The sequence below is a fragment of the Chiloscyllium punctatum genome, chromosome 33 (assembly GCF_047496795.1).
Source record: "Chiloscyllium punctatum isolate Juve2018m chromosome 33, sChiPun1.3, whole genome shotgun sequence".
Lineage (NCBI taxonomy): Eukaryota > Metazoa > Chordata > Chondrichthyes > Orectolobiformes > Hemiscylliidae > Chiloscyllium > Chiloscyllium punctatum.
In genome coordinates, this window is record NC_092771.1 from 67,210,652 (window position 1) to 67,237,389 (window position 26,738).

Sequence of the window (26,738 nt, forward strand, 5' to 3'; positions counted from 1 at the left end):
AGATCAATAAAGAGGAGGTATTAAATGTTTTCACAGGCGTAAAGGTGGAGAAATCTCCAGTGCCCAATGAAATGTATAGAACATAGATAGAACATAGAACAATACAGCACAGAACAGGCCCTTCGGCCCACGATGTTGTGCCGAACATTTGTCCTAGCTTAAGCACCCATCCACGTACCTATCCAATTGCCGCTTAAAGGTCACCAATGATTCTGACTCTCTCACTCCCACAGGCAGCACATTCCATGCCCCCACCACTCTCTGGGTAAAGAACCTACCCCTGACATCCCCCCTATACCTTCCACCCTTCACCTTAAAGTTATGTCCCCTTGTAACACTCAGTTGTACCCGGGGAAAAAGTTTCTGACTGTCTACTCTATCTATTCCTCTGATCATCTTATAAACTTCTATCAAGTCACCCCTCATCCTTCGCCGTTCCAATGAGAAAAGGCCTAGCATCTCAACCTATCCTCGTACGACCTATTCTCCATTCCAGGCAACATCCTGGTAAATCTTCTCTGCACCCTCTCCAACGCTTCCACATCTTTCCTAAAGTGAGGCGACCAGAACTGCACACAGTACTCCAAATGTGGCCTAACCAAGGTCCTGTACAGCGGCAACATCACCTCACGACTCTTGAATTCAATCCCTCTGCTAATGAACGCTAATTCACCATAGGCCTTCTTACAAGCTCTATCCACCTGAGTGGCAACTTTCAAAGATCTATGAACATAGACCCCAAGATCCCTCTGCTCCTCCACTTACGAAGAACCCTACCGTTAACCCTGTATTCCGCATTCTTATTTGTCCTTCCAAAATGGACAACCTCACACTTGACAGGGTGAACTCCATCTGCCACTCCTCAGCCCAGCTCTGCATCATATCTAAGTCCCTTTGCAGCCAACAACAGCCCTTCTCACTATCCACAACTCCACCAATCTTCGTATCATCTGCAAATTTACTGACTCACCCTTCGACTCCTTCTTCCAAGTCATTAATAAAAATTACAAATAGCAGAGGACCAGAACTGATCCCTGTGGAACTCTACTTGTAACTGGGCTCCAGGCTGAATATTTACCATCTACCACCACTCTCTGACTTCGACCGGTTAGCCAGTTTTCTATCCAACTGGCTAAATTTCCCTCTATCCCACGCCTCCTGACTTTCCACATGAGCCTACCACGGGGAACCTTATCAAATGTCTTACTAAGGGCTTTTGCCCGAAATGTCGATTTCGCTGCTCCTCGGATGCTGCCTGAACTGCTGTGCTCTTCCAGCACCACTAATCCAGTTACTAAAATCCATGTACACTGCATCCACTGCTCTACCCTCATCCACATGCTTGGTCACCTCCTCAAAGAATTCAATAAGACTTGTAAGACGAGACCTAACCCTCACAAATCCGTGCTGGCTCTCCCTAATCAAGCAATGTCTTTCCAGATATTCATAAATCCTATCCCTCAGTACCCTCTCCATTACTTTGCCGACCACTGAAATAAGACTAACTGGCCTGTAATTCCGGGGGTTATCCCTATTCCCTTTTTTGAACAGGGGCACAACATTCGCCACTCTCCAGTCCCCTGGTACCACCCCCGTTGACAGTGAAGACGAAAAGATCATTGCCAACAGCTCTGCAATTTCCTCTCTTGCTTCCCACATAATCCTAGGATATATACCGTCAGGCCCGGGGGACTTGCCTATCCTCAAGTTTTTCAAAATGCCCAACACATCTTCCTCCCTAACAAGAATCTCTTCTAGCTTACCAGTCCGTTTCACACTCTCCTCTTCAAAAATATGGTCCCTCTCGTTTGTAAATACTGAAGGAAAGTACTCATTCAAGACCTCTCCTATCTCTTCCGACTCAATACACAGTCTCCCACTACTGACCTTGATCGGACCTACCCTCGTTCTCGTCATTCTCATGTTTCTCACATACACATAAAATGCCTTGGGGTTATCCTTGATCCTACCCGCCAAAGATTTTTCACGCCCTCTCTTAGCTCTCCTAATCCCTTTCTTCAGCTCTCTTCTGGCTATCCTGTGTCCCTCCAATGCTCTGTCTGAACCTTGTTTCCTCAACCTTATGTAAGCCTACTTCTTCCTCTTTACAAGACATTCAACCTCCCTCGTCAACTAAGGTTCCCTCACACGACCATCTCTTCCCTGCCTGACAGGTACATACATATCAAGGACACGTTGTATCTGTTCCTTGAAAAAGTTCCACATTTCCACAACATCCTTCCCTGACAGCCTATGCTCCCAACTTATGCTCCTCAGATCCTGTCTTACAGCATCGTATTTACCCTTCCCCCAATTGTAAAACCTACCCTGTTGCACGCACTTATCTCTCTCCATAACCAAGGTGAAAGTCACAGAATTGTGGTCAGGATCACCAAAATGTTCACACATTAACAAGCCCATCACTTGTCCCGGTTCGTTACCAAGTGCCAAATCCAATATGGGCTCCCCTCTGGTCAGACAATCTACATACTGAGTTAGAAAAGCTTCCTGGACACACTGCACAAACACCGCTGCAGGTATCCCAGGCTGCTATGTCATTCAGAGAAGGACATCTGCCCATCCTCACGTGGTCTGCACGACATAGCCACAGCAAAGTATTTGCCTCCCAATTACCCTCTTCAAATGCCAAGCAAGTTACTCAGTACAAGGGCAGCTAGGACTTGGCAAGAAAGGCTGGTCAGCCAGAGACACCCATACCCCATACCTGATTTAATAAATAATCCATTCGGATGGTCCCACTGGAACCGTGCTGGGACCAGGGTCCTGGCCGATCATGTCGGTAGGTTTATGGACAGGGCTTTCAACTGACAGAGAGGATGCTGGGACTGGGTTCAGGTGAAAGGAGCTTTCCAAATCCAAAGAGAAAAGGTGAAGCATCGGAGCAGCATGGGGATGTGACTGAAGACAAGCAGAAAGGAACAGGAAGGGACAGAGTTTAACTAAAATTGTACATCAGCGAAAAGATTTGTGACAGAAGATTGTGGGAAAGAGTAAATTATGTTTTTTTGTTAAATGGACAACGTCACTGTAATAAGGTAGATGGATTTGTGACACAGAGATAAAAGAGATTTAGACACCAGAGAAACATGGATATAGGGTGAACAAAAATATTCAATGGTTCACAATCTTGTGGAAACTCAGGAAAAATGGGTAACACGAAAAATAATGGATAACAAAGGCATTACAGAGAAAGCATTTGGCTGCAGATCATGAAGTAGAGTCAGTCTGAATGTAAATTCTTGCTACTATTGCCAAGGACACAAGCAGCAGAACAGTTTTAGCCACTGAACAGTATTCCATTGCTCATCACTGCATTACACAGGAACTCATTGGAATTTTTTAACAAAGGCATTGTGGTAATTTTGGAAAACCTCAATATTCTTATAATCTGGGACAATCACACGGTCAACATTGATATTGGAAGAGGACTTCGGATTTTTTTTCAGTATTGCTTTGAAAAACACATTGTGCAACTGTTAAGGGACATAACTATCGCAGAGCGACCTTGTAATGAAACTTAGTGAATGAGTCATGTCACCTGCAGAGATCCTTCGGGAAATTGTGATAAAGTGCAGTTTAAATAAATATAAAGTTTTAAAGTGAATCACAGAGGACAAGCTGCAACTAGAAACAAAAATAGCCAATTACATGTGTGTGACAGGAGAACTGACCAAGGTAAACAGGCTAAACAGACTGAAACACGTGTCTGTAAATGGACAGCAGAAAACATTTGAAGGAACAGTGTAAAACGCTCAACAGAAGGACATTCCATTGAAACAGTATAAACCTCAGCAAGAAATTGCCATTGGTCCCGCACTCAGGACAAAAGGGATCATACTAGATTAAGAGGCTGAGAAGATCCCCAAAAAGTACTTAAAATCCTGAAGTGAGAGTGTGTTTTAGGAGTAAATGTTAAATAGATTGCAAAGGGTATGCTAGAAGGAGGAGGGCAGTGGGATGGGGAGCCATGGTCAGGGTTTATTGACACAATAGGAACAGGGAGAGGTGAAGGTGCTGGAGGTGGTGAGAGTGTTACAGAGAGGGGTCAGGGTCTGAACGGTGTTACAAAGCCAGGACGGATTGCTGCAGCTGGAGGGGTGTACAGAGGAAGGGAGGGACAAATGTATTTTTATTTATTCATTCATGGGATGTGGGTGTCACTGCCTGGACTAACATTCTTTGATCCAACTGCTAATTAACCAGAGGGTAGCTCAGAGTCAGCCATATTGCTGTGGGTCGGGAGTCAAATGTTGGCCAGACTAGGTTAGAATACTTAATGCTCTTCCTTAAAGGAAGTAAGTGACTAGAGGAGTTCTTCCTCCTGATCGACAATGTTTTTATGGTGGCCCCACCAATATCTTGTACAGATACAACATGACATCCCAATTCTTACTCTTAATGCTCTCCCAATGAAGGTAACCACCCCAAACGCCTGCTTCACCAGTCTGTCTACCTGTGACACCACATTCAAAGAACTGTGTACCTGCATCCCTGGGTCTCTCTGACTGATAACACTACCCAAGGCCCGAACGTTAATTGTACAAGTCCCACCTTGGTTTGTTTCACCAAAATGGAACACCTCACCTTTATCTGCTATTCTTCAGCCCACTATCCCAGCATTTCTGTTCATCCTGTTGGTATCATAGATAACCTTCTCCACTGACCACTTTACCACCAATTTCAGTGACACCCAAAATCCTTACTTACCAAGAAACCAATACTCCCATCTAAACCATTTATCCAAATGACAAACAACAGTGGACCCACTCCACCGCTGGCCCCATGCCTCCAGTCAGAAAAACAACATGTCTCCCATCACCCTCTGTCTCCCACCATCAAGCAAATTTTGTATCCAGTTCACTAGCTCCTCCTGAATGCCATATCCTTTTTACATTGATCTGAGCTTATTACCCAGTTTACCAGACAGAACACAGAACACAGAACAGTTCAGCCAAGACCCTTCAGCCATGATTTCATGCCAACCTTTTATCTGACTGTAAGATCAAACTAGCCTACATACCCTTCATTTTACTATTGTCCATGTATCTGTCCAAGAGTCCATTAAATGTCCCGAATGTGTCTAATTTTACTCCCACCATTGGCAGTCCATCCAACCACCTACCATTCCCTATCCTCTTATCCATCCTCCATTCACCTTAAAATTATGCCGCTGTGTAATAGCCATTTATGCCATAGGAGAAAAAGTCTCTCACTTTTCACTCACTCTGTGCATCTCATCACCTTGTTCACCTCTATCAAGGCACCCCACCCCCTTCTTCTCTCCAATGAGAAAAGCCTTATCTCCCTCAAACTTTCTCCATAAGAAATGCCCTCCATTACAGGCAGCATCCTGGTAAATCTCCAGTGTCTGCTCTCTAAAACGTGCACACCCTTCCTGTAAAGATGGGATGAAAAATGAACACAATATTCCAAGTGTGGTCTCACCAGGTCGCTATAAAGATGCAGTAAAACCTCACGGCTCTTGAAATCAATCCCCTTGCTAAGGAAAGCCAACACAACATATGACTTTTTAGCAACCCTGTCAACGTGCGTGGCAACTTGAGGGATCTATGGACACGGACGCCATGATCTCTCTGTTCCTCCACAATGCCAAGTATTCTGCCTTTCACCCTGTATTCTATATTCAGGTTCGACCTTCCAGAATGAATCACTTCACACTTTTCCAGATTGAACTTCATCTGCCACTTCCAGCCCAGCTCTGTGTCCTGTCAATGTCCCATTGCAACCTACAACAGTCCTCCACATTCCCCACCACTCCACCAACCTTGCTGTGATTGGCAAACTTACTAACCCACTCTCCAACATCCACATCCAAGTCATTTACAGAAGTCACAGAGAGCAGAGTCCCAGAGCTGATTGTTACAGAACCCCACTGGTCACTGAGCTCCAGACTCAATACTGCCAAACTGCTGCCACACTCGGTCTTCTCTGGGCCATCCGATCCTGCATCCAGATTTCCCTGCATCCCAATCATCCTTCTTTTCTGAATGAGCCATCAATGTATTCTGTCATATCCTCAAAGAACTCAATAAGGTTTTGAGGTATGACCTGCCCCTCACAAACCCATGCTGTCTCTAATTTAACTATGGCTTTCCAAGTAGTCATAAATCCTGTCTTTAGAGTCCTTGCCAATACTCTGCACACCACAGACATTAGACCAAATCTGTCATTTCCAGAATTCTACCACTGTAATATGGTCCAGACGCTACAAATTTTCTCTCCTCTGCCATGTTCCCCAGAAGGGCACTGGAGGGTGGTGGGGATTACAGAGATAGGGAGGGATATCAGGACAGGAGGATTTTGCAGACATTAGGAGGGTTGCAATGCCAAAAGGAGGCTTCAGTAATTGTGAGGTTTCATGGTGATGAAGGCATTTGAGGAGGGACAGAGGGAGGATTGTAGGGAAATGAGAGGTTTCACAGTTTAGGTGTTTTGTTAGGACTGCAAGAGGTTACCGAGTTGGGGAGGGTGTAAGCACTGGTGGATATTACATAAACATGTGGTTTTGGTTGCAATGCAGGAAGAGGATTCAGGAAGCTGGAGAGTATGGGGTCTGAACGAGGTTACACAAATGGGAAGTGTTTTCAGGAGTGGAGGTGTTTACAGAGACAGCAATGGTTTGATCTGGAGCAGAGGACCCAGATTGGGAGGGATGTGGGGACTGGAGGGGGTTTCACAGGGGGGGAGGACCATAGACCCACAGGAGGTTACAGAAATGTGGAGAGCTGTAGGGCTGACAGGGGTTCATGGAGATGGGAATGTTGGGAGGGATAGAGAAGTTTACAGGGATAAGGATGTTTGTAGGCCAGAGCTGGATTACACAGACAGGGAGTGTTTTAGGGAGCTGAGCAGATTACAGAGATAAAGATGTTTGTATCGACTGGAAGATCAAACAGAGATATGCAGGGGAGTCGTGACTGAAGATGTTTATAGATATAGGAAGGCTTAGGTTCTGGGGGTTATTTAGACATGGAGGCTGTGGAATCTGGATTCTTTTTTGAGAGATTGGGTAGCACGCTTGGTTGGAGACAGTTTCACAGATAAGTGAGCATAGCACAAACAGAAGGAAGTTCCTGCGGTAGGGAGGGTTCGAGTGGAGAGTGATGTTTACACAGATGGGGGTAAGAGCTGGAGAAGGTTATGGAGATGAGTAAATGTTTGGAGATACAGGAGGAGCTTACATTGACAGGGTGGGTGATAGTGACGGGAGGATGTTACATTGTTAATAAGTCTTGTCGGAACAGGATCGGGAGAGGCACAGGCATTGGAGTGGGATCTACAGATCGGGAGTGTTGCAGGGACCTGAGAGGATAACACAGATAGGGATGATGGTAGGGTCTCCACAGACTGATGGTGTTTTAGGGACTGGAAGAGGTTTGGTCAAGAGGGAGGGCTGTAAGAGCGGCAGGAGCTTATGGAGAGTTGAAGAGTTGGAGCAGTTCACAGAGGGAGGGTTCTCCGACAGGAGTAGGTCACAGATAGTGAGGGCTGTGTGGCCTGAGAAAGTTATAGAGAGGGAGAGTTTTCGGGACTGCAAGATATTACACTGACAGGGACAGTTGAAGAGACTGTAGCAAAAAATGCATGGATTAGGTTACACAGATAAGGAGATGTGTAGGGACTGGAGGTGAATACACAAACATGGAGGGTTGTATTGTTAGACGGAGCTGAGAGGGATAGGGACTGGTGTAGGGATTTACACAGATAGGGAAGGTTGTGTTTTTGGAGAAGGTTACACTGATACAGACAGTGTTAGGGAGTGTTTAGTGGACTACAGAGGAGCTCAGAGAGAATGTATTATGGGGAGTGGAGGAGATTAGACACAGAGATGGCTGTCGGGTTGAAAAGAGCTTCTCCAGATCCTCAGTGCTGTAAGGCTGAAGGGAGGTTACAATAATTAGGGTTACCTACACAATGACGTTTTTGATATAGAGAAAGTCTCAGAACGGGATTGTCAAAAGGAAGTACAGACAGTCCAAATGAGTTTACAGAGAGATAAAGGTTTTTGGGTTTTCAGGATGGAACAGTGATTGGGAGTGATGTAACAAATGGCAACAGTTATAGGTAGGGTTCTAAAAGCAGGAAGAGATGACAGTCATAGCGATCATGGTAAGGACTGGAGAAGCTTACATAGGCAAGTAATGTTTTAGAAACTGTTGGAGATTACACATATAAGGAGCGTATTGGGGATGAGCTGAAAATGTGTTGCTGGAAAAGCGCAGCAGGTCAGGCAGCATCCAAGGAACAGGAGAATCGATGTTTCGGGCATCAGCCCTTCTTCAGGAAACGATTTTCAGCTCTGATCTCCAGCATCTGCAGTCCTCACTTTCTCCTCGAGTATTGGGGATGAGGCAAGGTTCAAGAGACAGGGATGGGTGACAGGACTGGACAATAAACTGAATAGAATCTCCACAGTCTGGAAATAGGCCATTCGGCCCAACAAGTCCATACCAACCCTCTAAAGAGCATCCTAACCAGACCCATCCCTCTTCCTATCCAATAAACCCTGCATTCCTCATGGTGAACTCACCTAAACCACACTTGCCTGAATACTACAGTCAATTTATGATGGCCAATCCACGTATCATGCAAATGTTGGACTATGGCAGGAAACCAGAGCACCCGGAAGAAACCCACACAGTCGGGGGGAGAACATGCAAAGTCCACACAGAGAGTCGGCCAAGGCTGGAATTGAAGCCAGGTTCCAGGCACAGTGAGGCTGATTATACAGAGCACTGCAGAGATTGGACTAGGTCACAAAGTTCACAAGGGTTTATTGGAACAGGAGGAAAATATAGTCAGGAACAGGAGAAGCTTTATAGATGGTGTCCATGAGAGGGACTGGAGGAGGTTAACGCAATAGGGAGGGTTGTGCATTCTCTCGACAGTTAGAGGTAGGGATGGTTGGGGAGACTGGATGAAGTTAGTCATACTCAGAGTTGTACACACACTGAGTAATGGCAGATGGAGTTTACTTCTGATCATTGTGAGGTAATGCACTGTGGGAAGTCTCATAAGCGAAGGATATACATCATGAAGAGTAGGTCCTCCTGGAGAACTGAGTAACACCGGGACCTTGGTGGGCAAGTCCCTGGATGTCTGAAGGTGTCAGCACAGGTTGACAGGGTGGGGAAGGCACCTGAACTGGGAGCAGGAGGGGGACCCACATCCTGATGGGGCGAATTGTTAGAGCTGCTTGAGAGGATATAATCTAATCTGGCAGGGTGTTGGACCTTAAACAGTCATAAGGCCAGAAAGAAGATTGAGGCTGGTGCACAAGTTAAAGACAGCAATTTCAGCAGACAAGGCAGGCAAGAACATAGCAGGGAATGGGGGAGAGGGAACTGATGATTAAACTGCATTTATTTCAATGCAAGGGGCCTGACAGCGAAGGAAGATAAACTCAGGGCATGGATTGGAACATGGGACTGGGATATTATAGTTATTACAGAAACACAGCTGAGGGAGGGACAGGACTGGCAGTTCATTGTTTCAAGGTAGAGATGCTACAGGAAGCATCGAAGGGGAGGCAAGAGAGGACACGTGGTGGGGGGTTTTCATTACATGAATCATTTCATCAGTACCTCGAGACGATATTCCTGTGGGATCACCCAGCGACGTTATGTTAGTTGAACTGAGAAATAAGAATGGGTCACCACTCTGACACGATTGTCCTACTGACCCCGAATAATCAGTGGCAGACTGAGGAACAAACATATCAGGAGATCTCAAATATCAATCATAATAATAGGGCTGTCATGGTTGGAGTTTTTAAACTTTCCAAACCGAGACTGGGACTGCCAGTGTTCAGTGTTTGCAAGGGAGGAATTTGGTAATTGTGTTCCAGAAAACTCCCAAACAATATGTAAATGGCCTGAAAAGAGAAGGGGGCAAAACCTGACCTCCCCTTGGGAAACAAGGTAGGGAAAGGGACTGAGATATGAGTGGGAAAGCATTTTGCCAAAGTGACTCAAGTCTATTAGCTTGGAAATAGCGATGGAAAAGGACAGGGCTGGTCCACAGGTTCAAGTTATAGAATGGGGCCAGGAATATTAGCCAGGAACTCTCAAAAGGTGATTGGGGAGTCTATCTGCAGGGAATGGGAAGTCTGGCATGTAAGGAATATTTTAAAAGTGAGATAAACTGAGCAATCACCACCTGTTTGTGTGCAGGTCAATGCTGACAGCATTCGGAAACACTGGCTGTCTACTGAGGGTCTGGTCAAGGAAAAGGGGGCACATGTCAGGTATAGCCAGCTGGATCAAGGGAATCCCTGAGGATCACAGGGACTTTAGCAATACACTTTGGGTAGAAATCAAGATTGCAGAAAGTGTACATGCATTAGCCTTGGCAGAGAATGATAAGGAGAATCCAAAAGTAATTGTATAAATATATTGAGTAAAAGAGTAACTCGAGACAAAATGCTGTCCCTTAAAGATCAATGAGACCATTGATGTGTGCAACAGCAGGATATGGGTAAGACCTTAAACATATTTTTCCCTCCAGGACTTACTGTGGACAAAGATTGGGGAACTCAGGGAACAAGAGTAATACATTAGACCACATTTGGAGTTCTCTGCAATTCCAGTCTCCCTGCTATAGGAAGGATGGTGTGAAATTTGAAAGTATTCAGAAAAGATTTACAAGATGTTGCCAGGGTTGTTGCTGAATAAGCTGGGGTTATTTTTCCTGGAGCATCGGAGACTGAGGGGTGACCTGACAGAGGTTTATATAAACATGAGGTGTATGGATTTGGTCAACATTCAAGGTATTTTCCCAGGGGTTGGAGAGTCTAAATCTAGAGGTCATAGGTTTAAGGTTAAAGGGGAAAGGTTTAAACAGCACTGAAGGGACAGCTTTTTTATGCACACAGAGCTGAGAGAGAAAGTAGCAGATACTGATACTATGACAACATTTAAGAGATATTTGGATGTGTATATGAATAATAAGGGTTTAGAAGTACATGGGCCAAATGCTGGTAAATGGGATGGATTTATTTACATCTCCTGGTCAGCATCGACGAGTTGGACCGAAGGGTCTGTTTCCATGCTGTACATCTCTATGACTTGAAAAGAGTGCATGTTATAGAAGGTTTTAAAACACAAAGCTTTGGAAAAACCCAGGACCTGATTAAGTGTATCACAGAACATTGTGGAGCCCCGAGCAAAGATATTTGTGTGATGTGCTGGAAAGGCTGGAGGGTGGCATAGTGGACAGTGAAGACATTGTAATCGAGGATAAAGCGGATGGCCCTCAGGACAACTCCATACAACCCTGTCCCGGTTTACGCTGCAAGATGTGTCAGATTGTGGACATAGATACCACTATTGTGGACATAGATACCACTATTACGCGTGGGAAAACCTCACACCTTGTACATGGCAAAATGCTGTCCCTTAAAGATCAATGAGACCACTGATGTGTGGAACAGCAGGATATGTCTAAGGCCATGAACACATTTTTTACTCCAGAACTTACTGTGGACAAAGACTGGGGAAGTCAGGGAACAAGAGTAATATGTTAGACCACATTTGGAGTTCTCTGCAATTCCAGTATCCCCAATATAGGAAGGATGTTGCGAAAGTTGAAAGTGCTCAGAAAAGGTTGAAAGTACTCATGTGACTCAGCCAACGTTGTCTATCTTATACAGTGCAGGCAAGGATGCCCGGAGGCATGGGACATTGGGGAAACCGAGCAAAGGCTACTACAACGGATGAATGGGCACCGCACAACAATCAACAGACAGGAGAGTTCCCTCCCAGTTGGGGAACATTTCAGTGGTCCAGGACATTCAGCCTCGGACCTTCGGGTGACCATCCTCCAAGGTGGACTTCGGGACAGGCAGCAGAGAAAACTGGCCGAGCAGAGACTAACAGCTAAGTTCGGTTCCCATAGGGAGGGCCTCAACCGGGACCTTGGGTTCATGTCACATTACAGGTAATCACCATTGCACTACACACACACACACACACACACACACAGATATTCCTACACACATGCTCTCTCACATACATACGGACACAGGTACACACAGACAGGCACACAGATACCCACACACACCCTTATAGACACACACACTCCCACACTCACACATGGACTCCCTCACAGACTTAAGACACTCTGCAACCACTACACACACACTTTCTCACACTCACAACCCCCACCCCAGATAGACACACACAGACAGACAAAGACCCACAGACACACATATATTTTGTGGGGTGGATTTGTACTTGCAGGATTATATGTACTTTGCTCAAAAACTGCATGCATTCATGTAGAACTCTGAGCTCAAAAACTGCATGAATTTATGTCAAACTCTTATCTCACTTTTTAGATTAGAATCAATCTAAATATCAGGTCATAGACAGAGAACACAGGGGTCTAACACCTTCAACATATTGTCTAGCTATCACCATTGTTAACAGCTAACCCGAGAATGCAACTTTAAAAAAAATGTTTTGTGATTTACACATTAAAGAAGTGAAACTATCACTGTATTCTAAACGATGAAAGGCTTAACAGACAATCAATTCTTCAATGTATAATGTCAGTTGCATCACACTAAATTATTGCTATAAATTCTGTGTTACGATCGAGCTCCCCACTATCACCTGATGAAGGAGCGTTGTTCTGAAAGCGAGTGTGCTTCCAATTAAACCTGTTGGACTATAACCTGGTGTTGTGTGATTTTTAACTCTCTTCAAGAAGGTAGATTGATTTGTGACACAGAGATAAATGAAATTTAGACACCAGAGAGACGTGGCTACAGGGTGAACAAAAGGTGAACATAAATATTCAATGGATCACAACCTTGTGGAAACTCACGAAAATGGGTAACGCTAACAATAATGGATATGAAAGGCATTACAGAGAAATCATTTGACCTCAGATCATGAAGTAGAGTCAGTCTGAATGTACATTCTGGCTACTACTTGCCAAGGACACAAGCAGCAGAACAGTTTTAGCCACCGAACAGCATTCCATTGCTCATCACTGCATTACACAGGAACTCATTGGAATTTTTTGACAAACACTTTGTGATAATTTTGGGAAACTTCAATATTCCCATCATCTGGGACAGTCACACTAACAACAGTGATATTGGAAAAGTAGTTCAGAGAATTTTTTTCAGTGTTTCTTTGAATAACAAATTGTGCAACTGGCGAGGGACGTAACTATCTCAGAGCGACCGTTGTGTGATGAAACGTAGTGAATGAGTAATGTCACCTGGAGAGATCCTTCGGGAAATTGTGATAAAGTGCAGTTTAAAGAAATATGAAGTTTTAAAGTGAATCACAGAAAGGACATGCTACAACTAGAAACAAAAACAGCCAATGACATGGGTTTGAGATGAGAACTGACCAAGGTAAAGAGGCGAAACAGACTGAAATCTGTGCCTATAAATGAACAGTGGAAAACATTTGATAGAACAGTGTAAATCACTCAACAAAAGAACATTCCACTGAAACAGACAAAACCTCAGCAAGAAATTCCCACCGGCCTCTCACTCAGGACAAAATGGATCATATTAGATTATGAGGCTTAGAATATCACCAAAAAGTACTTAAAATCCTGAAGAGAGAGAGTGTTTTAGGAGTAAGTGTTAAAGGGATTGCAAAGGGTCTGCTAGCAGAAGTTGGGCAGTGGGAAGGGGAATCAGTGTCAGGGTTCAATGTCACAAAAGGAACAGGGAGAGGTGAAAGTGCCGGAGGTGGTAAGAGTGTTACAGAGAGTGGTCAGGACCTGAACGATGTTACAAAACCAGTACAGATTGCTGCAGCTGGAGGGGTTTGCAGAGGTAGAGAGGGACATATGTATTTTTATTTATTCATTCATGGGATATGGGTGTCACTGTTAATTACCCAGAGGACAGCTCAGAGTCAGCCGTATTGCAGTGGGTCTGGAGTCACATGTTAGCCAGGTCAGGTTAAAATGTCAGATGGTCTACACAAAAGGAGGTCAGGGAACCAGATGAGTTCTTCCCTCTGATCAACAACGCTTTTATGGTGGCCTGACCAATGTGTTGTACAGGTACAACATGACATCCCAACTCCTCCTCTCAATGCTCTCCCCAATGGAGGTAACCATCCCAAACGTCTACTTCACCAGCCTGTCTACCTGTGACACCACTTTCAAAGAACTGTCTACCTGCATCCCTGGATCACTGACTGACAACACTACCCAGGGCCCGAACATTAACTGTACAAGTCCCAACCTGGTTTGTTTCACCAAAATGGAACACTTCACATTTATCTAATTAAACTCCATCTGCTCTTCTTCAGCCCACTAAACCAGCAGTACTGTTCATCCTGTTGTATCACAGATAACCTTCATCACTGTCCAGTTTACCACCAATTTCAGTGTCACTCAATAAACTTACTTTACTTACTTAACAATATTCCCATCCAAACCATTTATCCAAATGACAAACAGCAGGGGACCCACTCCATTGCTGGTCACATGTCTCCAGTCAGAAAAACAACATGTCTCCCACCACCCTCTGCGTGCTACCATCAAGCCCAATTTTCTGTCCAGTTGACAAACTCCTCCTGAATGCCATATCCTTTTACACTGATCTGAGCTTATTACCCAGTTTACCATACGACATATAGAACACAGAACAGTACAGAACAAGACCCTTCGGCCATGATGATATGCCAATCTTTTCTCCGACCATAAGATCAAAAATAAAAGTGGCAGATAGAGTTTAATTCAGATAAATGCGAGGTGCTGCATTTTGGGAAAGCAAATCTTAGCAGGACTTACACACTTAATGGTAAGGTCCTAGGGTGTGTTGCTGAACCAAGAGACCTTGGGGTTCAGGTTCATAGCTCCTTGAAAGTGGAGTCGCAGATAGATAGGATAGTGAAGAAGGCGTTTGGCATGCTTTCCTTTATTGGTCAGAGTATTGAGTACAGGAGTTGGGAGGTCATGTTGCGGCTGTACAGGACATTGGTTAGGCCACTGTTGGAATATTGCGAGCAATTTTGGTTTCCTTACTATCGGAAAGATGTTGGGAAACTTGAAAGGGTTCAGAAAAGATTTACAAGGATGTTGCCAGGAAGATTTGAGCTATAGGGAGAGGCTGAACAGGCTGGGGCTGTTTTCTTTGGAGCGTCGGAGGCTGAGGGGTGACATTACAGAGGTTTACAAAATTATGAGGGTCATGGATAGGGTAAATAGACAAAGCCTTTTCCCTGGGGTTGGGGTGTCCAGAACTAGAGGGCATAGGTTATGGATGAAAGGGGATAGATATAAAAGAGACCTAAGGGACAACTTTTTCATGCAGAGGATAGTATGTGTACGGAATGAGCTGCCAGAGGAAGTGGTGGAGACTGGTACAATTACAACATTTAAGAGGTATTTGTTTGGGTATTTGAAGAGTAGGGATTTGGAGGGATATGGACCGGGTGCTGGCAGGTGGGACTAGATTGGGTTGGGATGTCTGGTCGGCTTGGACAGGTTGGACTGAAGTGTCTGTTTCCATGTTGTACATCTCTACGACTCGAACTTCCATACCATTCATTTTATTATCATCCATGTGTCTATCCAGAAGTATATTAAATGTCCCTAATACATCTAATTTTACCGCCACCGCTGGCAGTGGATCCCACTCAGCCACCACTCTGTATGTAACGAACCTACCTCTGAAATCTCCCCTTCACCATCCACTAATCACCCAAAAATTATACCCCCTTGTAATAACTATTTATATGAGGGTAAAAATTATCTCTCTCTATTCAATCTATGACTCTCATCACCTTGTTCACCTCTGTCAAGTCACCCCTCACCTTTCTTCACTCCAAAGAGAAAAGCCTTAGCTCCCTCAACCTTTCTTCATAAGGCATGCCCTACAGTACAGGCAGCAACCTGGTAAGTCTCCTCTTTACACTCTCTAAAGCTTCCGCATCCTTTGTGCAATGAAGGGACCAAAACTGAACACAATATTCCAAGTGGGGTCGAACTAGGTCTCTATAGAGCTGCAGCATAACCTCACGGCTTTAAAAATCAATCCCCAAACAAATGAAATCCCACACAATATATTGTTTATTAAGAAGCCAATCAGCTTGTGTGGCTACTTTGAGGGATCTAGGGACTTGGTATCCAAGATCCCTCTGTTCCTCCACACTGCCAAAGATCCTGCCTTTAACTCTGCATTCAAATTCAATCTTCAAAATGAATGACTTCACACTTTTCCCAGATTGAACTCCATCTGCCACTTCTCAGCCCAACTCTGCATCCTGTCCATGTTCCGTTGCAACCTACAACAGCCCTTCACACTATCAACCACTCCACCAACCTTCGTGTCATTGGAAAACCAACTAACCCCTCTTTCAATCACACATCCAAGTCATTCATAAACTCACAAAGAGCAGAGGTCCTGTAACCTCTCCCTGCAGAAAACCACTGGTCTCTGAGCTCCAGGATGAATGCTTTCCATCTGTCATCACCCTCTGTCTTCTGTTTACAAGTAATCCTGTATCCCGACAGACAGGTTTCACTGTACCCCATGCCTCCGTACTTTCTGAATGAACCATAAAGGTGTTTCATCACATTCTCAAAAGATTCGATAAGACTTGTAAGGCATGACCTGCCCCTTACAAAACTATGCTGACTATCTCGAATCAAACTATGGTTTTCCAAGGAATAATAAATCCTGTCTCCCAGAGTCCTCTCCAATAATCTGCACACCACAGACTTAAGACTGACAGGTGTGCAATTCCCAGGATTATCCCTATTCCCTTTCCTGAACAAGGGAATAATATTTTCCGGCCACCAGTCATCTGGTCCGACTCCAGTGGACAGTGAGGCTGCAAAGGTCATCACCAGGTGCTCAGTAATCCACTCCCTCGGTTGCTGTCGTAACTTTGGATGCATCCAGTCTGGTTCAGTGACTTATGTGTCCTTATATTTTATAAAATTCTCAGCACATCCTCCTTCGTAACATCCACCTGTTCACGTACATCAGCCTGTTTCACGCTGTCCTCACAAACGACAAGACCCTTCTCAGCAGTGAATACTGAGGCATAGTATTCATTAAGGACCTTCCCTACCTCCTGTGACTCCAGGCACAAGTTCCTTCCACTATCCCAGATTAGCCTTATCCTCACTCTGACCATCCTCTTGTTCCTCCCATAAGTGGAGAATGCCTCACGGTTTTCCTTAATCCTTCCCAACAATGCTTTTTCATGCCCCCTTCTAGTTGCCCTAAGTCCATCTCTTGGTTCCTTCCTGGTACCTTCAGAGAATCCCTACAGTGTGGAAACGGGCCATTTGACCCAACACCTCCATACCAACCCTCCAAATGGTATCCAACCCAGCCCCATTCCCCCACCCTATTACTCTCCATTTGCCCTGACTAATGAACCAAACCTACCCATCCCTGAACACTATGGGTAATTTAGCATGGCTAAGGCACCAAACTGGCACATCTTTGGGCTGTGGGGGGGAAACCGGAGCACCTGGAGGACACGCACAGGGAGAATGTGCAAACACCGCACAAACAGTCGCCTGAGGCTGGAATCGAAATGCAGTCCATGGTGCTATGAGGTAGCAGTGCTAACCACTGAGACACCGTGCCACCCAATGTAACTCTCTGGAGCCCTGTCTGATCCTTGCTTCCTCAACCTTAAGTCAGCTTCCTTCTCCCTCTTGATTAGATGCTAAAGTCCACGTGGACAATGTTGACTGCTCTGCCTTCATCTATCTTTGGCCACCTCCTCGAAGAGTCAATCCGGTTTGTGAAACATGGTCTCCCACTCACAAAGCCATGCTGACCATCTCTAATCAGCCCTTGCCTTTGTAAATGTAAGGATCTCTTTTCTCTCAGAATCTCCTCCAACAACTTCCCCATCACTGGGCTCACTGGGCTGTAATTTCCTGGCTTTTCCCTGCAGTCCTTCAGTGATGGAACAGCATTAGCCGCCCTCCAGTCGTCCAACATCTTACTGTGCCTGTTGATAATATACATATCTCTGTAAGGGATACTGCAATCTCTTCCCTAGCTTCCCACAATATTGTAGGATTGACCTAATGAGCTACTGAGGATTGATCTAGCTTTATTTGTTATAAGATTCCAGCACTTTCTCTTCTCTGGTAAGGATTCTTTCCAAGACATCACTATTTATTTCCCCACATTCCCGAGCTTCCGTGTCTTTCTCCACAGTAAATACTGACAAGACTATTTTGTCTCATATCTCACCCATCTTCTCTGGTTCCACACATCGGCGACCTTATTGATCTTTAAGGAGCCCTATTCTCTCCCAAGTTACTCTTTAGCCCTTATTGAAACTTGCATAAAGGCTTCTGATAATTCAAATACACCATATCCCCTATACCAGTACACCCCTCCTACACCCTTACAATTCTGCCATTTATATTCACACCAACAAATTCAATCCAACAGGCTCGTGGCTGTATCAGTCGGCATGGAGACCACTGTCACACACAGTTACTGTACTGCCCTTGCTACAAGTACATTCAGTGTCCTGACTGTAACCATATTGACATTCCCATCACAGTCTGGTGCCTACAAATGAATTCCTGATAACAGTTGCTGCTGCTTGCTTATTCTCAGCTCTACTTTTCATATTCAGATCTACATGACTGTCTCATTAATGCATTAACCTCAAGCTTCCTTCATAACTTGTTGGCTTTTTGCCCAGTCTGCATATTGGGGCTAGATTGGGTTGGGATATCTGCACAGCGGTTGGACCGAAGGGTCGGTTTCCATGCTGTACATCTCTCTGACACTATGACTCTATCCAAACAACCCTTCAGTATTCACTTCCCAGTGATGGTCATTCTGCAGCTCCATCTCCGGAATGACAGTTCCATCATATCTGTTCACTGTCATTCCATCTCCCTTATGGCGAATACAGGGAGACATTCTTCAGTCGTGTGGGGTTGAACAGATGGGTAGAGGTTACAGAGATAGGGAGGCTTACAGGGGCTCGAGGATGTTATGAGCTGAACCGAGTTACATCTGGTCAAGAATGTCAGTGAGACAAAGGGGTTTGGGGATTGGAGGAATTTACAGATATAGAGGGAGCTGGATTAGATTCTGGAGATAGGGATAGGGATGGAGATAGGAAGAGGCAAGCAGACTGAGAGGTACAGACAGGGGGCTGTTTCATCAAAGAGAGTATTGTGTATACTAACAGAGATATGGAAGGTTGTTGTGACTGAAGACATTTACAGATATAAGGCGGCTTCTAGGCTCTGGAGGCTACAGAGATAGGAAGGCAATGGAGAATGCCAGGTTACTGGGTTGGAGACAGTGACACAGATGGGGAGGGTTGCACAAACTGAAAGAGGTTCCTGTGGTCGGGAGGGGTATGGTGTCAGGAATGAGGGTGAAATTTAATAAGATAAAGATCAAAGAATTGGAGAAGGATAAGGAGATTACAAATTTTTCACAGCTAAGGAAGGGTTGTAGGAACTGGAGAAGATTACATAGATAGGGACGGATGGAGAGGTTAAAGACAAATACATTGACATGGAGGGTGGTATTGGTGGGAGGAGCTCACAGGGATAGACAGGGCTGTCAGGGTTTACCGGGATGAAGGAATTTAGTATCTACTGGAGAAGGTTAGGGATTAGGGTGTTAGGGACTGGAGAACCTGACAGAGACAGAGACAGAGACAGACTCAGAGACAGAGACACAGAGAATGATGTGGACTCGAGGAGATTCCAAACAGAGGAAGGATTATCGGGACTGGAGGATATTACAGAGATCACTAAAACAGCATAGGCCAGGATTGATGCCTGCGATCCCCTGTGCTGTCGCATTGAGGACCAGTACAGAAGAGGTGAAAGCAGGACCCTCACAAGATGGTGGGAATGAAGCCTAGAATGTTGCTGTTCCTTACCCAGCTCTGTATCTATGTCCGGTCTTCCAGGTCTGAATATAGAAGTCTACTACCTCCTCCCTGTGCTGTTCACTGTGAGTGATCTTACCGGCTGCAGGAATTACTGAAGGCTCCAGATCTCCCTCTCCATCTCTCTCTGGCTGACCAACTGTCTTCAATGAGGTGATGGATGAGACAGGAGTTAGGAACATCCTGATGACCTGCATGAGACACAAATAGACAGAATGGGAAATTAGACTGATGCAATGAGGATAATTCATGCAGAGTGGCACAGAGTCCAGAAGAGATCTCGATAATCCCATTCTCCATCCCTTGCCTGTGCTGCTGCATCTCTCTGGAATGGACGATTCTGTTGACTCAAGATCTCATACCATCTGTAAGAGGGAGAAATGCTGACAGAGGCAGTAAATAGACGGACACAGCGAGGGATACCAGATAGAGAGATACTGAATGATATCATAGTATTAGACACTGTATTAACAGGGAATTGTTTGAATTTGTAACAAAGACACTGGGATAATTGTGAGGGGATTCAACCTTCCTATCTCATCATCTCTTTGGCAGTGGCTCACAGATGAGGCTGACTCTCTCCCACTCTCAGTGGGGGTGGGGGAGTCTGGAGTTGGCTGTACAGACCGATGTGGCCTTCCACAGACTCTGTTACACTTGAGGCAGAAGGTGGCCATGGAAAGGGGGTGGGTGGGGCGTTGATATGACAGCGCGCTCCTTGTGCTGTTTTCTCCTGGATTCCCGTTTTCCCCACAGAAAGTCTCGAGGTGCTCAACACCTTCCCAATGCTCCTTCCCTCCTTCAGACGATCTTGGCCGATTCGATTAAGAGATGAAAAAGAACCGATCAATGCTGAAGTAACCAACATTTAGAAATGTGGAGGAGTGCAGTAGGAAGAGGAAACATTGTCAGTGTTTAATCAGAGTAGCGGAACAGGGAGGATTGAAGGTTCTGGAGGTGGTGAGAGTGTTACAGAGAGGGGCAAAGACCTGAACAATGTTACAAAGCCAGTATGGATTGGTGCAGCTGGAGCTGTTTGCAAAGGTAGGGATGGACATTTGTATTTTTCATTGATTCATTCATGGCCTGAGGATGTCCCCGAATGGACCAACATACATTGCCCTCCTGCTAATTGCCCAGAGGCAGCTCAGAGTCAGCTATATTGCTGTGGGACTGGAGTCACATGTGAGCCAGACCAGGTAAGAATGTCAGATATCCTTCCCTAAAGGACATACGTGAACTAGTTGATTTTTACCAGATAATCAACAATGCTTATACGGTGGTCTCACTAATGTCCTGTACAGATACACCATGACATCCCAACTCCTACTCTCAATGCTCTGCCCAATGAAGGGTAACCCTCCCAAACACCTGCTTCACCAGCCTGTCTACCTGTGACGCCACTTTCAAAAAACTGTGTACCTGTGTCCCTGGGTCACTGATTGACAACAGTACCCAGGGCCCAAACATTAATTGTACAAGTCCAGCCTGGTCTGCTTTACCACAATACAACACTGTGCATTTCTCCACCTGTTATTCCTAAACTCACTCGTCCAGCAGTAGTGCTGATCCCATTGTACTCTCCGATAATCCTCTTCACTGTCCACTTTATCACCAATTTCAGTCTCACTCACAAACTTGCAAACCATGGCTCCTGTACTATCATCCAAACTGTTGATATAAATGATGCACAGCAGTGACCCAGCACCGAACCCTATAGCACACCGTTGGTCACAGGCCTGCAGTTTGAGCAGCAACCGTCTATGAACATGCTCTGTCTCCTACCATCAATCCTGTTTTGTATCCAGTTAGTGAGTGCTCACTCATTATGTCTGATCTAAACTTACTATCCAGTCTGCCATGCAGAACCTTGTCAAAGGCCTTGATAAAGTTCATGTGGACATCGTGTACTGCTCTGCCTTGACCTCTCACTTGTCTACCTCCACACTCAGGTTTGAGGCATGATTTCCCGTGCACAAAGCCATGCTGACGATCATTCATCTGTCCTTACCTTTCCAAATGCATGATGATCGTTTCTCTCAGAATCTCCTCCAACAACTTACCACCCTGCCATCAGTCTCACTGGTCCGTAGTAGCTGTCGATGATACAAATATCTCTGGGAGGGGCCCTGTAATTTCCACCCTCGCTTCTCACAAGGCACTGGGGTATATCTGATCATGTCCCAAGGTTTACCTAACTTATTGCATTTTAAGACATCCAGCACCTCCTGTTCTCCAATGTGCACTCTTTTCAAGACATCCCTACATATTTTCCCAAGTTCCCAAGCTTCCATGTCTTTCACCACAGTAAATCCAAAAACAAAATACTTGTTCAGTATCTCACCCATCAGCAGTGATTCCACACAGACAGCCTCATTGACTTTTCAGGGGCCCTATTCTCTCACGAGCTAAGTTTTAGCCCTTGTTGAAACTTGTCAAAATGCTTCTGAAATTTCAAATATCCCTCTACCGCAACTAGCCTCCCCCAACCTTATCTATTCTGCATTTATGGTCACACCAAAATATAGAATCCGACAGATTTAAAAATATTCCCCTTTTATAAAATCATACACCTCCCATTGTTTCTAAACATCCAGTTATCATTTATTGTCATATCCTTTAAAACACATTCCAGCACGTTCCCACTTCCTGTCAGGCTTATAACGTTTGGTTTCAGACTGACTGCACAAAGGGTTTTGGGAATCCTTGTGTATCAATCTGAAACAGGTAGCTTACAGGGTCAGCAGGTCATAGAGAAGGCAAATCAAATGTTGTCATTTATTTCAAAGGGAATGGAGTCTAAAAATAGGGAGGTCTTGCTAAAATGATGCAAGGTACAAGTCAGACCACACCTAGATTATAATGAATAATATGCGTGCCCTAAGGAAAGACATTCTTGTGTTGGAGGCAGGACAGGGAAGGTTCACTCGGCTGATCCTGGAGATGGCTGGATTTTCCAATGAGAAGAGGTGGAGTAGATTGACCTTGAACCGAATGCGATTTTGAAGAATGGGAAAGAAATTGAATGAAACATACAGGATTCTGAGGGGCTTTGACAGGGTAGATACCGTGAAGTTAGAAACTAGAACAGAAACTAGAAGAGTAATAGGCCCTTCGGCCCACCATGGCTGTGCTGCCCATTGTGCTATTCTAAACTAATCCCATCTACCTGCACATGGGCGATATCCCTCTATTCTCGGCCTGTTCATGTTTCTGTCTAAATGCCCTTCAAACCTTTGCTCTTATTGCCACCTCTCCCACCTCCTGAACAGCTTCCACCCTCTCGGTAAAGACAACTGGTCTCATTCAACTCACTTAAAACTTCTCACTCTCACCTTAAACCAATGCACCCTAGAATTTGATATTTCTACATTGGAAGGAGGATTCCAACTATCCACACTATTCACGCCTCTCCTAATGCTATATACCTGTACCAGGTCACCCCTCAGTCTCCGATACTCACGCAAAACAATCCAACTGCGTCCAACCTCCTTACAGTAAACACATTCTCATCCTGCCAACCCTCTGTTGCACGCTCCCCAAAACCTCCACATCCTTCCTGTCATGTGTCAACGAGAACGACACACAACCTTCCAAACATGGCCGACTGAAGTTTCATTCAGTCACAACATGACATGCAAACGTCTGTACTCAGCACTGTGACCAATAATGGTAAGCATACCAAATTCCCCTTCGACCACCACATCCTGTTGTGTTGTTATTTTTAGGAAGCTATGGACTTGCTTCCAATGTCTTTCTGTTTATCAATGTTTCCAACTGGTCAATTAGTGTACTTCTCTCTTCCATTTGACTTCATAAATGTATCACTTCACACCTGTCCCGATGAAATTCAATTTGCCACATCTCTGCCCAGCGTTCCAGCTGATCTACATAGTGCTGCAACCTTTAACACTCTTCCTCACTATCCACAATCCCCCTAACTACTCCTAATCATTACATGCCTTTCCGAATGTCATCTGTAAAATTACCACTCAAACTGCTGACCTTTTCATCTGAATCACAGATATAAATTACACACAGATATCACAGCACTGATCCTTGTGAAACAGCATTGACCACAGACGTCCAATCAGAAATTGACCACTGCACATGCCTCTGTCTACTATCACCAAGAAAATATTGTATCTAACTTAACAACAAGCATGGATTCCATGGATTGTGATTTGATCTTCCAGGTCCCCCTTGCTATTTGGAAGCTGTCCATTCAAAATGCCTCTATATTTTGATTCCCAGATTAAATTGGCTCTCTCACCAATGCACTGACTGCGTCCTTTCTTCACAACAAAACAGGACCTTGTTTGGTTTTTTGCTGATCCTGCCTAAATCCCTACAACCCCTCAATAATCACATTGCTGTCATGATCATTCTGCAGGCACACCTCCACAATAACAGTTCGATCATATCTGTTCCCTTCAGTTAATGCTGTCAGTCCATCTGCCTTGTTGCAAATGCATGGCGCGTGTCACCGAGAGAGGGCCTTTGAGGGATGGTTAGAGGCAACAGAGTGGGAGAGATGTTTGGGGGCGTGACAATTTTGCAGGGTTAAACATAGTTACTGTTGCTACAGAATGTTCGCAGGAGAAAATATTTTATTGTTTGGAAGAAGTCAGAGAGATAAAGCGTCTTTGATTAGATTCCAGAGATAGGGATGTGTATAGGGTTGTGGATCGTTATATGGACTATGTTGATCAGGGCATAGAAACATTCACAGGATTCCAGGATGTCGTACATTTACCAACAGTTGTGGGATCTGGAGAATATCGCAGTGATAGGGAGGATGGTATGGACTGGAGAATATTACAGGGAAAAGGTGGGTAGTATGGACTGGAGAATATTACAGGGAAAGGGAGGGTGGTATGGACTGGAGAATGTTGCAAGCACATGGAAGATGATATAGACTGGAGAATGCTGCAGCAATAGAGAGGAGTATATGGACTGGAGGATGTTGCACGGACAGGGATGAAGTTGTAGACTGGATACAGTTAGAAGGAGAGATGAATTTATGCACTGGAAGGGATGTCAGAGAGAGTGAGTGGTGTGCATGCTGCAAGATACGACAGGGATAGGGAAGCTGGAGGAGAGAGTGATAGAGAGTCTTGTGAGAGACCAGATTCACTTATGAGCATAGGATGTGCTACAATGAGCAGAGCCTTTTGCAGATATAAATGAGGATACAATGGCCACAAAGCAGTCACACCTATTCATAGGAACTGAAGGAATTGAAGAGATTACACAGGCTAGGAGTGTTGTATGCAATGGAGGAGATTAACCTGATAGGGAAGCTTTTAGAGACTCAACAATGTCAGGAAATAATCGGAGTTGCAATGGTGAGAGCAGGTTTCAACAATTCGGAGGATATAGACCTGAAGGAGCTTTGACAGATAGCGATGGTACAGTAAAGGGAATTGTAGTGGCTTCCATTTCATAAGCACTTAAAACAGCCTGTTTGACATATGCATTATCTCTCGACCATTCATCAGACAGCGCTGCAAATATTTCACTGGCTCTGCCAACCAGCTTAGACTGAACTAGCATTACCCAGAAGACCTCAGGCCACTCTATCTGTCTGTGCAATTATTCAAATGAAATACAGAGTTCCTTGACAATAGAGTCACAGGTAGTTAGGATAGCAAAGGCGGTGCTTGGTATGCATTCCTTTATTGGTCAGAGTATTGAGTCCAGGAGTTGGGAGGTCATGTTGCGGCTGTACAAGGCAGTGGTGAGGCCACTTTTGGAATGCTGCATGCAACTCTGTTCTACTTCCGATCGGAAGGATTTTGTGAAACTTGAAAGAGTCCAAGAAAAGATTTACAACAACGTTGCCAGGGATGAGCTGTAGGGAGAGTTTGAACAGGTGATGGTTGTTTTTCCTGGAGAGTCGGAGGCTGAGGGTGACCTTATAGAGGTTTATAAAATCAAGAGGGGCATGGATAGGATAAATAGACAAAGGCTTTCTCCTGGGGTGTGCGAATCCAGAATTATAGGGCGAGGTTTAGGGTGAGAGTAGAAAGATATAAAAGATAAAAAGGGGCAACTTTTTCACGCAGAGGATAGTACATATATGGAATGAGCTGCCAGAGGAAGTGGTGGAGGCTAGTACAACTGCATCAGTTAAAAGGCATCTGGATGGGTATATGAATAGGAAGGGTTTAGAGGGAGATGGGCCGGGTGCTAGCAGGTGGGACTACATTGGGTTGGGATATCTGATCTGCAGGATGGGACCATGAATGGGTTGTGGAACATGGAGGATGTTATGATTTGAACCACAGGTAATGTTTGATTGGATCTTTCAGCCAATCTTACAGATGGTACAATTGCAACATTTAAGAAGCATTTGGATGGATATATGAATAGAAAGGGTTTGGAGTGAGATAGGCCAGGTACTGGATGGTGGGACTAGATTGGGTTCGAATATCCTGTCAGCATGGCTGGGTTGGAATGAAGGGTCTGTTTCCATGCTGTACATCTCTATGACTGTAAGATCGGCTGAATGGTCCAATCAAAAATTACCGGTGGTTCAAATCATAATATCCTCCAGGTTGCCTGTCCCATCCTGCAGGTTGAATGAATCCCGGAACCTCTACCCTTCTGCAATTCCCACGTCCCTTCCGACATTTGTACCATCCTCCACGTTCTGCAGCCGTTCATACCTCGTAACATGGCGCAGACTCTTCAACTCCTCCTTCCTCTGCAATGTTCCCCAGAAGAGCACTGGAGGATGGTGGGGGTTACAGAGATATGGAGGGACAGCAGGACGGGAGGATATTGCAGACATTAGGAATATAGGGACTT

At 44.9% G+C, this 26,738-nt stretch overlaps 1 long non-coding RNA gene across 1 annotated transcript in view; it reads right to left on the reverse strand.

The window, feature by feature from the left end:
- The window catches only part of LOC140458571 (uncharacterized), a 33,030-nt gene extending 12,921 nt beyond the window's left edge, over positions 1-20,109 (reverse strand). Inside the window, exon 1 of the long non-coding RNA XR_011953568.1 lies at positions 20,005-20,109. This is a non-coding gene — a long non-coding RNA (uncharacterized lncRNA). The remainder of the gene's footprint in view (positions 1-20,004) is intronic.
- Between the last annotated feature and the right edge of the window lie 6,629 nt (positions 20,110-26,738).